Source organism: Dipodomys merriami, unplaced genomic scaffold, assembly GCF_024711535.1.
Source record: "Dipodomys merriami isolate MVZ:Mamm:240054 unplaced genomic scaffold, mDipMer1.0.p SCAF_345, whole genome shotgun sequence".
NCBI classification, from domain to species: domain Eukaryota; kingdom Metazoa; phylum Chordata; class Mammalia; order Rodentia; family Heteromyidae; genus Dipodomys; species Dipodomys merriami.
This window is the reverse complement of record NW_027204993.1, coordinates 1-17,365: the sequence shown is the minus strand read 5'-3', so window position 1 is coordinate 17,365 and position 17,365 is coordinate 1. Positions and strand designations below refer to the sequence as shown.

At 41.9% G+C, this 17,365-nt stretch overlaps 1 pseudogene; it reads right to left on the bottom strand.

Moving 5' to 3' along the window:
• Nucleotides 1–207: 207 nt before the first annotated feature.
• Nucleotides 208–681, bottom strand: LOC138803635 (vesicle transport protein SFT2A pseudogene; annotated as a pseudogene).
• Between the last annotated feature and the right edge of the window lie 16,684 nt (nt 682–17,365).

Below are 17,365 nucleotides of genomic sequence, written 5' to 3'. Positions count from 1 at the left end.
ACAGAGTGAAAGCAGGCCACTGGCATGAACAGTTTAGTTATGTGTGTTCACCTGCACAGGAGAGGGTCTTCAGCTTCCTGTGGCTGGCTTTGGAGTGACTGACAGCTCTGTCAGGAACTGGGTACTTCAGACAGAGCACGTCCATGAGCACTATCTCAAACACAATCTATCAGCATGCCAATGCTTCCATTCTGTAAAAGCACACACTCAGCTTAGGAGAGAAGAGTAGCACTTAAGAATGGCATCCCGTGCATATAGGATGTAGGACAGACTGTATCACGTCATAGACAAGAACTGCAATATGCAGAATAATAAGGCCAGTCCCTTCTTGTGCCACCACAGAGTGGCACACAGGGTAACGACAAGGCACAGAACATTATAACTGTTGCAAACAACCTTGTGGTTTCATTCTTTTCAGCCACTTTACGGGTCCCATCAGAAAGCAAGTACTGGCTAATGCAGAAAGATTTCCAAGGGTGTAAAACATGGCAAAAACTTTATGTTGAGAATCCACAGCAAAACAGTTCCAAGGATAGAAAAGAAAATGCCATCAATGAAGCATATCACAAAACACTTCAATCTGGTGCTGACACTCAGGGATGTGGAGCCTAGGACCCACGTGGTCAGGTACAGCTCCTTGGCTTCCTGGCTGCTCAGGACGCACTGAAGCATCTCCATGGCCCCATCCATGGGCCAGTGCGCTGGCCACTCACTCGCAGGCCACTTGCACCTATCCAGAAGCCCAGAACGTGAACTTTCATATGCTGACTGTAAGTCTGGGGCCGCAACTTCTGGAATGCCAGATGGTTTCTACCTGCTCCCTCCTGCAGGACACTGAGAGATAGAAACAGAGATGCATGCCCCCCCCCCACCGGCTCCGCAGCCCAGCCCAAGGAGGGGAGATGCCTGGGCCCCACCCCACCCTGCCCTGCAGCCCCAATTTCACTCTCTTTCAAATATGGCAGGTGGGTTGATAACAGAAACTTATTGTGACCTCATAACCATTGGGACAGGATGATCACTTTGTGACATCACATTGCCACTGTGATATCACTAACCCACTCTGACATCACAAACCTGTTCTCTCCTCATAAATTCTGTGGCATGCTGCCATTGTGATATCTTAGGCCTTTTGTGAGCTCATAATTGGTTGTCAATATAATACTTCAGGTATGATGTGGTATCAGAAATCCAGTATGACACCATGACCACTGTGACTTCACACTGCCAGACATCATGATCATTTTGTCACATTCTGACACCACAAACCTGTTAGGACTTCATCACATTTGTGACAAATGCCTTTGGAGATATCACAGTCCCTTTATGAACTCATATACTCATTGGGAATTAATGACAAGATCTGACATGCCATTTGGGCATCACCAATCCCTTCTGACAACATGAACCTATTGTGACCTCGTCACCAGTATTGCATCACCAACTAATTGTGACATCAAAACCTTATTTTTACATGATAATGTGACATCACATTTGCATTATGATATCATTGTCCAATGGTGTTTTCACAAAACTATTATGCCCTCATAAAATTTTAGAAATGTCTTAGTCTTTGGGACTTCAAGCTCCTTCTGTGAACTTGTATAATTTTAACCTATAAATTGTGACAATTCCCATCAAAGCACATTTAAGAAGATAAACATTTATTTACTCTAGAAAGGGTTCTGCAACTACCTTGTCATTGGCTGGATACCCAGAGCCAAGAGTGGGCTCAACCGCCAAACCTCAGACCTCCAATGGGCAGAGCTGCGCTTTGTTAATTGGTCTGCAAAATACTAAACCCAAAAGTTATGATCGCCAAAGCTCCAAACTTCAAGCAACAAGGCTTTTTTCTTTTCCCTTCCTCCCTCCTTCTCTACAGACCTGTCTTTCCTTTCACATCTTTAACTTTTTTACCTTCCACCACTTCCTTTTTCTGTTCAGAACTCTCCACTGGCCTGCCCTGCTCTGCCCTGGTTGCCAGATGCCATCCTTCTCCTCCTGCTCTCCCTCAACTTCCTCTCCACCCAGGTATTTCCCCTCCTGTGGTCTCACCACCTCCTTCCTTCCAAGTCTTTCATACCTTTCCCTCCCCTTCCTTTGCTCTGGACAGGCAGCCTATATATAGTGTGTACCCTTCCCCCACTGCAATGGGTCACCTGCCTATTTTCAACCGTTACTTCCCAAATTACCCACTGCCCAATAACTTCTTGACATCTCACCATGTGGGGTTTGACACCCCACCCCATCCAGCAGCATGCCCACCCCCTTAGGCAGAGTGCCTGTTCCTCTCCAGCAGGATGGGCCATGCTGATTGGGCCCTGTGGATTATTGGGGCTGCTCTGGTTATTACAATCTCCACTGGATTTCATGTCCAATCAAATCCTTGTTTCCTTCTGGACCAAATCCTAAACTTTCCCTTCTCTCCCACTATTGAACAGTCTTAAAATGCAAATTTAAATTATAACAAGGCAGAAAACATAGAAACACACTAGTTAACACTAACACTTGGTAAGTCTGATCCTCAATAGTGTCTCTGAATGATTCTGAGCATTCCATCTTGCAGCCTTCTCTAGATACTGTTCTACTGCTTGTTTCACCTGAAAGTGATGGATCCAATGCTGCTTTCCTGAAACTTTAATAGCAGATGGTGTAGTTAGCACCACCAAGTAAAGTCCTTGCAACTTGTGTTCCAAGTCAGGTGCACGATGCCTTTTTATCCACACCAGCTGTCCAGGCAAGAAAGAGTGGGTGGAGTTTTACCACAAGAGGTCAGTGGGTCTCAGTTACCAAAGGATAAGCACATAAAAGAACATGTTGCAAAGCCTGCAGGGACTGTACAAATTTGTGGTTAGACATTTCTGTTAATACAACTTCCCCAGGTTTAGGAACCAAAGGGGATGGTCTACCATAAATTATTTCGAACTGAGTGAATCCTTTAATATAAGGGGTACATTTTGCTCAAAGTAGAACAAAGGGGAGGCTTACCCAGTCATGGCCTGTCAGTAATTGTTAAAGTTTCCTTTAATGTCCTATTCATTCTTTCTACCTGCCCTGAACTCTGAGGTCTATAAATACAAAGTAACTTTCAATTTACTCCGAGAGCCTTAGCTAATAACTGAGTAACTTGGTCTGTGAAGGCCAGTTGGATGTCAGACCCCACTGCTAAGGGTAAGCCAAATGGAGGAATTATTTCATGGAGTCATTTTTTAGCTGTTACCTGAGCAGTTTTGGTTTTTGTTTTTTGTTGGGTTTTTTTTTTTTTTTGGTCAGTAGTGGGGCTTGAACTCTGGGCTTCAGCACTTTCCTTGCACTCTTCACCTCAAGGTGAGCACTCTACCACCTGAGCCACAACACCACTTCTAGTTTTCTAGTGGTTTATTGGAGGTAAGAGTCTCTTGGACTTTCCTGCCTGGGCTGGCTTTGAACTATGATCCTCAGATCTCAGCCTCCTGAGTAGCTAGAATTACAGGCGTGAGCCACTGGTGCCCGGCAGCAGTTTTTGTTTTTGTTGAGAATTGCTATGAACAGCCTGAAAAATGTCGACTAGTACTAACAGATACCAACACCCATACTTTCCAGGCTTTATCTCTGTGAAGCATGCTCCCCAAAACCTCAGCTGAAGTTCCTCACATATGCCCTCTCCACATGTTCCAGCTTTTCAGCATTTACCTGTTGGTAACTTTAAACACAGGTTACATGGTCTGGCCAGGCTGAGGCTCCACCAGTTTCAAGACACTTTTAGGCAGTGGCCTGGGGCAATTTACCAGGGTGACAAATAACCAGATATACACATACAAAAGGCTTGAGCCTGTAACCATATTTCACAAGTTCAGTCTCCACATTTGTGCACTTATTACCACTGTTTTTGCTTCTTCCTTTAATCTTAATGACTAGTAGCTCTAGAGACCTCACTGGTTGGAGAGTGGTCTCCCAATCTACCTGATCAGCTCAGTTGTTTCCCTGAACCTCAGGGGCCTCTACTTTGTTTAACTCCTGTTTAGAACTCTGAACCTCAGTCTGGAGCTCAGAGACTTCTTCTGTTTAATCCTCCTCCTTTTCTCTCGTGAAAGCTTGTTTTCATGATCCCAATCTCCTTCTGAGAGTCCTCCTTAACCTGCAAGTGTTCTGCCAGGGTCACAGGAAAGTTCCTTTGACTGTGCAACTGCTGCTCCTTCTCACAGCACCTTTGCTTCCTCTTCAGCACCTCCTTTAATTTCTCAATGGTTCTATTGAGAGGGATTTTTTCACACCTCCTGGTTGTTCAAGTGGGACACGCTACTTCTGCAATACATTTATGGTGAGGATCTCAACAGTCTGTTTGGCCTTTTTGTCTAGTAGCTTGTCTTTCTTGTTCTTCGCTTCAGTGTATTTTTGTGACAGATCTTTCAACTGTAATTCTACCTAATGCTCTTTCCCTTTCCAAGGCATTCCCTGTCAGAACATGTGTGTCTTTTCACTCTTTCTGAAAACTAACAGTCTCTTTCTTGAGCCTGATATTTTCCTGTTCACTTTTCTTGGCCTCCTCTTATATGACACCGCACTTCTCTGTCTGCTCTACTAACTGTTCTTTCACTTCTTTGTGATTATCTGAGTGTGGACTGACTGGGGAGCTTCAGAGTCTCAATCACCTTCTTTGTTGTGCTCAATCACTTCTTTGTTGCTCTGAATTTCAGCTTACACTCTTTGAAATTTATAATCGCCGTTTGTAAACTTCAGCCTAATACATTCTTGTATCATGTCCAGCTCCTTTCTCTGAGCCTTGAATTTCCTGTGCAACATCAAGATCTACTCCTGGCTTTGCTTGTAGTCAGCAAGGACGGTAGTGTTGGCATCCTGTGCCTCCTTCAGCCTCTGACCTGTGCTCCCCAGCTTTGCCTTATGCTCGGCCAGGCTGCTGTACTTGGATGGTATTTGATTCTGAGTGTTTTCCAGGTTCATTTTGAAGATTTTGTTGTCATTTTTGACTTTCACAAGTTTCTTATTTATGTCTTCAAGTCTTTTCTTCATGTTTGACAATTCTCTTTGCTTTCTCCAGTATGCTGTTCAGTGTGCTTTTAACCTCGGTGGGTTTTGACTGAGACCTATTGGAGATTCAGAGTCTTTTTTAAGCCTGTGTTTTCAGACAGAAGTGTGTGAAGTTTTTCTCCAACACATTTCTTGTTAAGTTCACAGGGATGATTTTAACTTGAACACAGTTGGATTTCAGAGCCTCAAGCTCCTTTCCATCTTTCTCAGGAGATATGAACACAGTTTCCAGGTGGGTAATGGGCTTACTTAACCTGTCATTTTCTATCTTTCTCCTCCTTGTACATTCTTTTTTCCAATGTCCATTTTGCTTGCAATAAGCACACTGATCTAGTCCTAGAGGCTCCCTACTGCTATTTGCAAATGAATTACACTGTCTTTGCCCAGAGCTTCCTGATCCTTGTGCTGGTGCTGCTACCAAAACTCAAACCCCCGTCTTTGGCTGCTTTTCTTCCAGGGTATCTCTGTTATCAAACATCAGCTGGGCAACCCTTACCAACTCAGATAACACCTTTCATTCACAACCTTCTAACTTTTGAAGCTTTCTTCTAGTATCTGGGACCAACTGGGTAACAAAGAGACTTAACATCAGAGGTGCTGATGGCAGAGAATAGGAGGGAGAGTCCACCAGTGGGTCTTCCTCTGAGGGATTCTGTAACACTAAGGGGGAAGATTTTTCAGTTAGGAGAAATTTAGAACATTGTTCTCCCATTCTGGAAAAAAGGAGTAAACAGAGATGTATAGGGAACACAGAACTATCAATGAACACACAGAGACAAATAGCCACAGACACTTAACCCACATGTCCCACATCTCTAAAAATTGTCCTCTCAGGAGAATCCAGATGGTCTCTTGGGGAAGAACCACATGATCTCTTGAGTGGGTCCCAGATACCCTCTCAAGGAAGCCCTAGATGACCCCCAGGGGAGGTCCTCTCTGGCCTCTCAGAAAGGTCCTAGATGATCTCAGGAGGAGGTCACTTATGGCCTGTTGAGGAGGTTCCAGAGGAATTTATGAACAAAGCCCCAAATGGCCACCAGAAGAGGTCCTAGTTGGCTTCTCAAGGAAGCACCAGATGACCTCCAGAGGATGTCCTAGATGACCTCCCTAGGAGGTCCCAGATGGCCTCTTGAGGAGGCCCCTGATGACCTCTTGAGGTAGTCCCAGATGACCTTCAGAGGAGGTACAATGTGTCTTCTTGAGGAAGTCCCAGATGACCTCTTGAGAAGTCTCAGATGGCTTATCAATGAGGCCCCCCAAATGACGTCAGGAGAGGTCCCAGATGGCCTCTCAAGGGGGCCCCAGATGACCTCCAAAGAAGTCCCAGATGGTTTCTCAAGAAAGCCCCAGATGACCTCTGTTGTTAGACCCAGATGGCTTTTAAAGAAAGCCCCAGATGACCTCTTGAGGAGTTCCTAGATGGCCTCTCAAAGAAGCCCCAGATGACCTCTGGAAGAGGTCCCAGATGGCCTATTGAGGAAGCCCGAGGTGAAATCCAACAGAGGTCTTATATGGCCCCTCGAGGAGTGCCCAGATGGCTTCTAAAGAAAGCCCCACATGACCTCTCTAGGAGGTTCCAGAAGGCCTCTCATAGAGGCCCAAGATGGCATCTGGTGGATGTCCCAAAGGCCTCTCCAGTAGGCCCCAGATGATCTCCAGAGGTGGTCCATGATGACCTCTCAGGAAGCCCCAGAGGACCACTGAAAGAGGTCCCAGATAATTACCAGAAGAGGTCTCAGATGAATTCTCCAGGAGTTCCAAGATTGCTTCTCAAGGAAGTCACAGATGACCTCCAAAAGAAGTCACCAATGGCTTCTCAAGGAAGCCTCAGATTATCTCCAAAAGAGATCCCAGATGGGTAAACAAGGAAGCCTCATATAATCTCTTAAAGATGTCCCAGATGGCTTTTCAAGGAAGACCCAGGTGAACTCTAGTGGAGGTCCCAGAAGGCCTCTCAAGGAGGCCCCAAATGACCTCCAGAGGAGGTCCCAGATGGCCCCCAGAGGAGGTCTGACCTAACCTCACAAGGATGTCAAGATGGCTTCTCAAGGAATCCCCAGATGACCTCTGGAGGAGGTCCCAGATAGACGGTCAAGGAGGCTCCAGATGACTTCCAAAAGAGGTCCCAGATGGCTTCTGAAGGAAGCCCCAGATGATCTCTGGAGGAGGTTCCAGATGGCATCCAGAGGAGGTCTCAGATAACCTCACAAAGATGTCCCAGATGGCTTTTCAAGAAATTGCCAGATGACTTTTGGAGGAAATCCCAGATGGACTCTCAAGGAAGCCCCAGATGACCTCTGGAGGAGGTCCCAGATGGCCTCTCGAGGTCAGAGATGACCTCTCAAGGCGGTCCCAGATGGCTTCCCAAGGAAGCCTCATATGATCTACAGAGGAGGTCTCAGATGGCCTCTCAAGGAGGTCCCAATGACTAAGGAGAATGTCCCAGTTGAACTCTCAAGGATGCCCTAGATGACCTCTTGAGGAGCTCCGGATGTCTTCTCAATGAAGCCCCAAAATAACCTCAGGAGGAGGTCCCAGATGGCTTCTCAATAAGCTCCAGATGGCCTCTGGAGGAAGTCTGAGATGGCTTCTCAAGGAGGCCCCAGATGACCTCTAAGGTGATCCCAGATGGCTTCTCAAGGAAGCTCCAGATGACTTCTTAAGGAGGTCCCAGATGTCTTCTTGAGGAAGCCCCAGATGACCTTTGGAGGAGGTCCCAGATGGTCTCTCAAGAAGATACCAGGTGGCTTATTGAGGAGGCCCCAGATAACCTCCACAGTAAGTCCCAGATGACCACTCAAGGAGAGGTGGTTTGTCAATTAAACCCTAGATAAATCTCCAGAAGAGGTTCCATATGGCTTTCAAGGAAGCCCCAGATGACCTCCTTAAGAGTTCCCAGGTGGATTCTCATGGTAGCCCCAGATGACCTCACGAAGAGGTTCCAGAGAGCTTTCAAAGGAAGCCTCAGTTAACCCCTGGAGGAGGTCCCAGATGGCCTCCCTAGGAGACCACAGAGATGACCTCTTGAGAAGGTCACAGATGACTTCCCAAGGAAGCCCCAGATGACCTCCAGAGGAGGTAACCAAAATAGACTAAGCTTGCAGAGACTCACTCCAAGGGAGTTCCTAAATGACTCTTGACCATGTTGGTCCTCAGGAAACAAACACTCGAGGGAGGCTCTCACCCCTGAAGGCTGAGACACTCACCTACAAGGGTGTTTTCCTGGGGGCAAAGGCCCGATGCCATCCAGATGTATTATCTCTAGAGCCTTCAAAAATTATGACCTCTAAAGCACAAGACAATCCATGGAGGCATATTTAAGAAATACAAATATTATTTACATTAGAAAGGGGCCTGCAACTACCCAGAGCCAAGAGTAGCCTTGACCACTAAATTTCAGCCCTCCAATGGATAGCCCAGCCCTTTGTTAATTAGGCTGAAAATCATCAAACCCAAAATTATGATCTCAAAACTTCAAATTGCAAAGGGCAAGGCTTTTTCCTTTTCCCTTCCTCCCTTCTTCTCTATAGGCCTGTCCTTCACTCCAGGTCTTTCCCTTTTTACCTTCCACCACTTCCTTCTTCTCTTCAGGCCTCTCCACTCTCTACAGGCCTGCCCTTCCCTGGCCCAGTGGCCAGTTGCTATCCTTCTGCTCCTATTCTCCCTCAACTTCCTCTCCTCCAAGGTCTTTCCTCTCCTGCTATCTCACTACTTCCAGGTCTTTCCCCTCTACTTCTCCCCTACCATTGCTCTGATCAGGCAACCTATACATAGGCTTAATCCTCCCTCCCCACACCAACAGGTGTGCTGCCTAAGAGTTTTCAACGATCACTTCCCAAACTACCAATTAAACCATCACTTCTTGACATCTCACCATGTGGGGCTTGAAACACCACCCCCTCCAACAGCATGCAACACTCCCTTTAGGGGCATGCCACACCCTCTCTGGAGTATCAAGGACAGGGCCACAATGATTATCAGTTCCTGCAGAATATAGGGGCCCCCCGGAAATTACGGTACCCTCGTGAACTAGTAGCAATTGAAATAAGACATGTCCTTCTGATATTTCAAACTTGTTATGATATCACTAATCCACTGTAACATCTCAAACCCAGTGTGACATCACATTGCTTTTGTGATATCATGATCAAATTGTGACATCCCAAACCTTTTATGACCTCTTAGAACCTTTGAAGAAACACAGGCCTTTGTGACATCAGTCTCTTGTGTACCAAACTCCTCTTTGTGAAATAATGAAAATTGAGATCAGATATGCCATTGTAACATCACAAACACATTGTGACCTCATCACCAGTGTGACATCACATTGTCATTCTGACATTATCAGCTCATTGTGACATAACCAAACTATTATGACATCAAAGCATTATGACACAACTTTGTCATTGTTACATCATAAAGCTTTTGTGAGTGCCTTTTCTGTGATTTCGTTCTGTTCCAAATGTGGCATGGGGATTGATATTAGAAACCAATTGTGATCTCATATGATTTTGACATCACAATCCCTTTGTGATATTACATTGCCATTGTGCTATCGTTAACCCACTGTGACATCAATAACCTATCTTGTCCTCATAACTTTTGTGACATGCTGCCATTGTGATATCTTAAGCCCTTTGTGAAACCCATATTTCAGGTATGACATATGATACCAGAAATCCTCTGTGACATCATGACCAATGTGACATCACACTGCCATTATGACAATACCGTCACAAAAGAAGGTCGCTAGATACCAATTAATAGATCTCTCCTTCAGGAGAATATTACAATTCTAAAAATCGATTCGCCAAACAACGAAGCACCCAAATTTATAAGAGAAACACTACTTTCCCTCAAATCTCACAAAGAACCAAAGACATTAATTGTTGGGGATTTTAACACACCACATTCCCCACAAGATAGATCAACTCAGCAAAAACTCAACAGAGAAACCGCAGATATAAACAACTGCATAGATCAACTAGATTTAACAGACATCTACTGAATATTTCAGCCAGCAGCATCAGAATACACGATTTTTCAGCAACACATGGAACATTTCTAAAATAGACTACATTTTAGGCCACAAAGCAAACTTGTCCAAATTCAGAAACATTGAAGTTATACCTTGCATTCTCTCAGACCACAAGGGAATAAAATTAGACCTCAATAAAAAAAGCCACCAAAGAAAGTCTTGTAACATATGGAGGCTGAACAACACACTGCTGAATCACGAGTGGGTCATGGAAGAGATTAGAAATGAAATTCAAATGTTCATGATATTCAACAAAAATGAGCATACAAACTACCAACTCCTCTGGGACACAGGAAAGGCAGTACTCAGAGGCAACTTTATAGCTCTGAGTTCCTACATCAACAAATTGGAGAGATCTGAAACCAACAATATAATGAGACATCTGAACCTCATTGAAAAAGAGCAGCAAGATAAACCCCAATAGAGTAGATGGAAAGAAATAATGATAATTAAATCAGGATAAAATGAATTAGAATCCAAAAAAAATAATGGAAAGAATCAACAAAACAAAGAGTTGGTTCTTCGAAAAAATTAACAAAATTGACAGACACTTAGCAAATCTTATCAGAAAAAGAAGAGAACACACCCAAATAAATAAACTCAGAGATGAGAATGGAAACATCACCACAGAAACAATCAAGATTCAGAACAGTATAAGGGAATATGTTTCAAAACTTTATGCTAATAAGTTCGAGAACTTGACAGAAATGGACCTTTTCCTAACAAATATTGACATGCCAAAAGAAAAACAAGATGAGTTGAACTATCTTAACAGGCCCATATCAAGCATTGAAATAGAATCAGCAATAAGAGACCTCCCAACTAAGAAAAGTCCAACACCAGATTTTACAGCAGAATTCTACAAGGACTTCAAAGCAGAGCTCACACCAATACAATACTCCTCCAACTCTTCAATGAAATAGAAAGAGAAAGTTCACTACCGAACACATTCTATGAAGTTATCATCACCCTCATCCCAAAACCAGGCAAGGACTCATCAAAGAAAGAGAACTATAGACCCATCTCTTTGATGAACATTGATGCAAAACTTCTCAACAAAATTTTGGCCAATCGACTTCAACAATTCATCCAAAAAAATCATACACCACGATCAAACAGGATTCATTTCAGGAATGAAAGCTGGTTCAATAAATGCAATTCAATTAATATAATTCATCACATCAACAGAAGCAAGGATAAGAACCACATGGTTATCTCAATAGATGCAGAAAAAAATATATACGCAGACAAGATCGAACACCCCTTTATGATGAAGGTTCTGGAAACATTAGTAATCCATGGAACATTTCTCAGTACAAAAATGGCTGTATATGCCAAAAGTACAGCCAGCATTATACTTAATGGTGAAAAACTAAAGCCATTTCCTCTTAACTCAGGAACAAGACTAGGATGTCCACTCTCTCCACTTCTCTTCAATCTAGTATTAGAATGCCTTGCTACAGCAATAAGACAAGATGCAAAGATAAAGGGGATCCAAATAGGGAAAGAAGAAGTAAAACTCTCCCTCTTTGCAGATGATATGATCTTGTATTTAAAGAATCCCATAGATTCCACTCCCAAATTACTCAAGCTGATTCAAAACTCTGGCAGAGTAGCAGGGTATAAAATTAACCCTCAAAAATAAATGGCTTTTCTGTATGTCAACAATGAGAAAAGTGTGGCTGAAATTAGGAAAACAACTCCATTCGTAATAGCCCCAGAAAAAATAACATACCTAGGAATTAACCAAAGAAGTGAAGGACCTATATGATGAAAACTTTAAAAACTTGAAAAAGGAAATCAAAACAGAACTTAGAAAGTGGCAAAAACTCCCATGCTCCTGGATTGGAAAGATGAACATCGTGAAAATGGCAATATTTCCCAAGGCTATCTACAAATTCAATGTGATATCTATCAATATTCCAACCTCATTCTTCAAGGAAATAGAAGAGGCAATCTAAAATTCATATGGAGCAATAAAAGACCCCAAATAGCAAAAACTATCCTCAACAGAAAGAACGGTGCTGGAGGAATATCAATACCAAACTTCAAACTCTACTACAAAGCCATAGTCATCAAAAATAGCTTTGTACTGGCACAAGAACAGACCTCAGGACCAATGGAATAGAATTGAAAACCCAGAAATGAACCTACAGACCTATAGCCATCTAATCTTTGATAAGGGAGCTAAAAAAAATAGAATGGAAGAAAGACAGCCTCTTCAGTAAATGGTGGTGGCAAAATTGGTTAACTACTTGTAGAAAAATAAAGCTAAAACCATAGAAGGAATCAATAAAACAAAGAGTTGGTTCTTCAAAAAAATTAACAAAATTGAGAGACCCTTAGCAAATCTTATCAGAAAAAGAAGAGAACACACCCAAATAAATAAACTCCGAGATGAGAATGGAAACATCACCACAGAAACAATCAAGATTCAGAACATTATAAGGGAATACTTCTAAAATCTTTATGCTAATAAGTTTGAGAACTTGGCAGAAATGGACCTTTGCCTAGCAAATATTGACATGCCAAAAGTAAAACAAGATGAGTTAAAACATCTTAACAGGTCCATATCAAGTATTGAAATAGAAACAGCAATAAATGACCTCCTATCAAAGAAAAGCCCAGGACCAGATAGTTTTACAGCGGAATTCTACAAGGACTTCAAAGCAGAGCTCACACAAATACTTCTCCAACTCTTCAATGAAATTGAAAGAGAAAGTTCACTACTGTACTCATTCTATGAAGCCATCATAACCCTCATCCCAAAACCAGGCAGGGACTCATCAAAGAAAGAAAACTATGGACCCATATCTTTGATAAACATTGATGCAAAACTTCTCAACAAAATTTTGGCCAATCGACTTCAACAATTCATCCAAAAAATCATACACCACGATCAAACAGGATTCATTTCAGGGATGCAAAGTTCATTCAATATATGCAAATCAATTAATATAATTCATCACATCAACAGAAGCAAGGATAAGAACCACATGGTTATCTCAATAGATGCAGAAAAAGCATTTGACAAGATCCAACACCCCTTTATGTGAAAGTTCTGGAAACATTAGTAATCCATGGAACATTCCTCAATACAATAAAGGCTGTATATGACAAACCTACATCCAGCATTGTACTTAATGGTGAAAAACTAAAGCCATTTCCTCTTAACTCAGGAATGAGACAAGGATGTCCACTCTCTCCACTGCTCTACAGCAAAGGCCCCACATGTGTACACACACAGCCAGGTCATATGTTGGCTAAACCTTTCCACTCATAGAGTTTCTTTCTCTATCACCATACTTGCAACCATCTTCTCCTGGGCACTATGCCCATAAATTACAGAAAGACCTACATTGTAAGTGATCAGTGATTCTTGCTTTTCAAGCTCTAAGATATTAGAAGCTAAAACTTAAAGCACTATAATACAGAAAACAAAAACAATAAAAAATTTTATATAGGCAGTAACTTTCTGATTAAAACTTCGCATAGCTCATCAAATAAGAGCAAGAACTGACAAATGGGATAATATCAAACTAAAAACCATTGGCACAACAATGTAAACATTCAGTAGACTGAATATATGGCCTACAGAATTTGCAAACTAAACATATGGCAAGGGATGAATATCCAGAATCTACTGCAAGCACAGAACACCAAACTCCTAAGGAATCAACAAGCTAAGTAACAAATTTGAAAATGAATTTAAAGAAAATTCTCAAGATCAGTAGTATAAATGGCTAACAAAAGTACACAAAGCTATCCTCCACGTCCTTGGAGTAAAGAAATGCAAAGCCAAAAAACACTGAATGTTCTAACTCCAGTGGCAATGCCTATCATCAAGAAGACTAAAAACTAATTCTGCCAAGAATTAAGGGAAAATGATATTTACACATGATTCATGAGAATTTATTTTCATAGATCCATTAAGCAAATCTTTATGTAGGTTCCCCAAAAGGTGATAAATACATTTATGATATTAACCACTGCCATTAACTTGTGAGGTTGAGGCACATTGGGTGCATACAAGTACATATCTAAATAATACCTCTGTACATCTAATATATGCTACCAAGAATTTAAAAATTAAGTGATAAAATCATATATAACATAAGGAATATACACATATAATAGGCCAGTATCAATCTCACTAGAAAGTTTTTCTTTTCCCCTTTTAATTTCAAACACTGTTATGGCATTCATTTATATTATGATACATATATTCTGATACCCAGGCCATGATTAAAGGCAAGTGTACCAAAATGTACACCCAATACTGCAGCCATGAACAGATTATATTCACTGCCCTGAAGTAACTCTCTTACCCAGGGCCATTTAAGTCTCTGCAGGAAAATTGGATCTAATATATTTTTAAAGCAAACATTGGTTTTAATATGAAGGATTGTGATAAAGAATTTTATCTATGCATGTGCTCAGACAAGTATATCATGATAATAGTTTCATCAATGTTAGCAAGTTAAGTAAAAATTACTCTTTGGAAAGCAAAACTTCAAGTTTTATTTTTTTATTATTTATTTATTTATTTATTTTATTTGTCAGTCGTGGGGCTTGAACTCTGGGCCTGGGCGCTTGTCCCTCAGCTCTTCAGCTCAAGGCAAGCGCTCTACCACTTGAGCTACAGCGCCACTCTGGAAAGCAAAACTTCATAATGCAAATGTGCAATTCAGTTTTGGCATTTGACTTTTTGAGGCAGAATTACTGGTTTTAGCACCATAGCTTAGTTAGGCAATGGTAGCTGAGTACATTTGTGGAGCACTCTGCACAGGGAATTCTTTATGAAAACTGCTGAATCAATCAGTAATATTTGGTGGCTGTTATGAAACATTGAGCGTGTAAATTGACCCTCTGGGTATCATGCCCTAATAACTTTGGTTGATATATCACTGGCATAGATTTTTTCTGGCCACTTCTCCTTGCATACTCTGATGCAATCCAGTTGCATCACCCCAATTGGCTTTCATACTAACAGTTTCTTGACACAGATGCTGGAGCAAATATATCAAAGATAAATTTATCCCTGGGGCATCACTATCTGTGGTCTTGGAGGAAATCATAGCACCTGGGGTAAAGAAGGAGAATCTGCAAACATGTTTTCCAGCTAATAGTTTTTTTCCTGGATGCACAGCCTCATTTGCAGATCCCAAGGGAAGAGTTTTACACATTCTTCCTGGTGAATCACAAGAAGTTTCAGAGAAAGACGGACTACAGTGTATATCTCTGCCAATAAAAAGACACATATGCACACATACAAAGCTATATGAGTATACATACCTGACACTGTGGGCTTCAGTTCCAACCAGAACTTCAGCTTGGCAGAGGCTTCAGTCAGGTATGTTCTGTTTGATTTTCACCCTCTTTCTTATCCAGATTCCCCTCATTGTCAGGTCCTTGGCTGCCACTAGCTGCTTTTCTACAATGAAGCAACGAGCACACATGGATGGAGATGTGATAATTGCTGGCTTTTTCCCACTCTATGCTTTGGCAACATATCCCAGTAACAATGATGCTTCTGCACATGAAGAGTTCAAGCTGTAAGTAACACGTCACTTTCTTTTCATTTACTGTTTTGTTCTCAGGATGGGCTCTAGGTGTACACATGAATGCTCTCTGTCTTCTCTACCCTGACCTCCCATTCCTACTGCACCAGAAACTGTTCAATTTCATTATTTTATCTTGTAACTATTGTTGAATAATTTCCTGCCTGCTAGTCAGAGAGGACTCTGCTTTCCTTTCATGTAGCTTCTCCTTTCCATGTCTGTAAGCTGTTCACTTTATTCCAGCATCCCTGTATTTCCTCCATTCCAGCTGTCATTGCAGAGAATGAAGTGATGTTATTACAAACAACCTAAGTCAATAAATGATATCTTTGATATGTTATCAAAGATAAGTTACATTTTGAGGACATGGATAAAAATTATTTTTTTTTGCCAGTCGTGGGGCCTGAACTCTTGGTCTGGCTGCTGTCCCACAGCTCTTCAGCTCAAGGCTCTACCACTTGAGCCACAGTGCCACTTCTGGCTTTTTCTGCTTCTGTGGTGGTGAGGAATCGAACCCAGGGCCTCATGCATGCAAGGCAAGTGCTCTACCACTGAGCTACCTTTCCAGCTCGAAAATTATTATTTTATCTTGTGACTCATGACTAAAATCTTATTAGGAGGCTGATACCTGAAGATTGAGGTTTGAAGCCAGACTAGCCATAAGAATTTTATATCCAATTAATCAGTTAAAAGTTGGAACAAGAACTGTGCTCATGTAACAGAGTGCGAGCAAAAAAGCTAAAGGACAGTATAAAGATACTGATTTCAACCCCTAAGACACACACATGCTCCCCCACACCCTCCCTCCCTCCCTCTCTGTCTCTGTCTCTCTCTTAATTTAGGCATGTGTTCATTGTTTCAATTTAAGCACTTTGTCATTATTTCATATCAGATATGTTTCATAATACAGGTGTTACCAGACATTATCAATGATCCCTTATGGGAGAATTTTATTTGCCCAAGATGAATTCTGCTTCACTTGTGCACATGCAGATCCTTGCTTTTGGTCTGTAGTAGAGGCTGTCACTAAGAAATGACCATTCAAAAGAACAGAACAGAACAGAACAGAAAATAAAAGGGCTCTACAGAATTTCAAGAAACTGTAGAAGCCTATTTCATACTTGTTGCAAGAGAAAATGTCATTGCCTCTATCTTTTGTATTCTTTTCAAAGTGCTGTTGTGATTATTGTTTCCTGAGGTATCTGCCCACAGTTGGGAACCAAGAAAGCAGGGACAGGAATTACTCTCCTCTCTGTTATAGAAGATATATGTCACTAGTGTGTTTGCTTATCTTTCTTTCTTTTGCACTGGTTTGGAGAGCTTAGGGCCTGGGCATTGTCCCTAGAGCTTTTTGCTCTAAGCTAGTGCTAGGCCACTTGAGCCACAGCTCCACATCTTTCACTTTTAGGATTTTAAATGGAGATGACTCTCACAGATAACCATGCCCAAGATGTGATGCTCACATCTCAGCCTTCTGAGTAGCTAAGTCTACAGGCATGAGACATCAGTGCCTGACTTTGCTTATTTTACACATTCCCCACTATTTGCCCATGGTTAGCTGATTTTCCTTCTCTTTACCTCCAAAATATATTTGAGTACTTTTGGTAGTGTGTCAAGATAAACACATAGAGTATTATAGTTTCAGCCAATGGATGTTTCTTAGCTACCTACAGTTAGGTAATGAACTATGGTCTGGGTCAGTAAAATGTTATACATGGCATTGACTATACATAGCAGT